Here is an 854-nt window from a genome sequence, read left to right as displayed (position 1 = left end):
TTCGTGAAATTTAACATGATCTGTGAGTTTGTTAATAATTTGTTGGATTCTTTAACAGAAGGGGAAGTATTGAGAGTTAGGAATATTGATGAATGGTCAGAATTTAAATCTAGTAAGTTTTTAGTAGAGTGGAACAAGGTGTTCGGTAAATTGGAGACAAAGATATCAAGAATATCAGGATTTTTACGGATCGAAGAGGGCCAATAGGTTGGGTCTGGTGGGGCTAGAACTTTAAATCTCTTGTGTTTATATAGTTGTATAAGGTGACTCCTCGGGGGTTATTCACGCGGCATCCCCATGACTGATGTTTGGCGTTAAAATCACCAACTATGATAAAGTTATTATTAAATGATTTGAAGTAGTCGGCGAATTGAGTGTTTTTTATGTTATGTTTTGGGGGTAAATAAACAGCAGCAATGGTGAGTGTAGTATTGTTTATCTTTAGGTTAATAGCACAAGATTGGAGAAAGGGTTGAGAAAACCTAGGTAAGGGATAAAATTCAATATTAGATTTAATAAAAATAGGAGCACCTCCATGCGCGGTATTGTCGGGGTGATTTGATTTAATTAGAGTATAACCGGGGATATGTATGTGGGAGAATTTAGTGAAGTGGGTTTCAGAAATGAGTGCAACATCAATGCGTTTGCGGTTTAATGTGGAGGTTACGTATAACTATCCGAAGTGGTTTCTCTTCTTTAAGCTGGTATGTATGATACTCAGCATTTGCAGCTTTAAGGTACTGTACTAATGCTCTGTAGGCATCAGTGCCGCAACTAGGCTTTGTGGGGCCCTAGTGCAAATTTTATTGTGGAGGCCCTCTTAAAGGCATTTTGTGTTTTGGGGGGCCCCACTT

This window comes from Acyrthosiphon pisum, chromosome A1, assembly GCF_005508785.2.
Source record: "Acyrthosiphon pisum isolate AL4f chromosome A1, pea_aphid_22Mar2018_4r6ur, whole genome shotgun sequence".
Lineage (NCBI taxonomy): Eukaryota > Metazoa > Arthropoda > Insecta > Hemiptera > Aphididae > Acyrthosiphon > Acyrthosiphon pisum.
Note: the sequence above shows the minus strand (reverse complement) of the source record.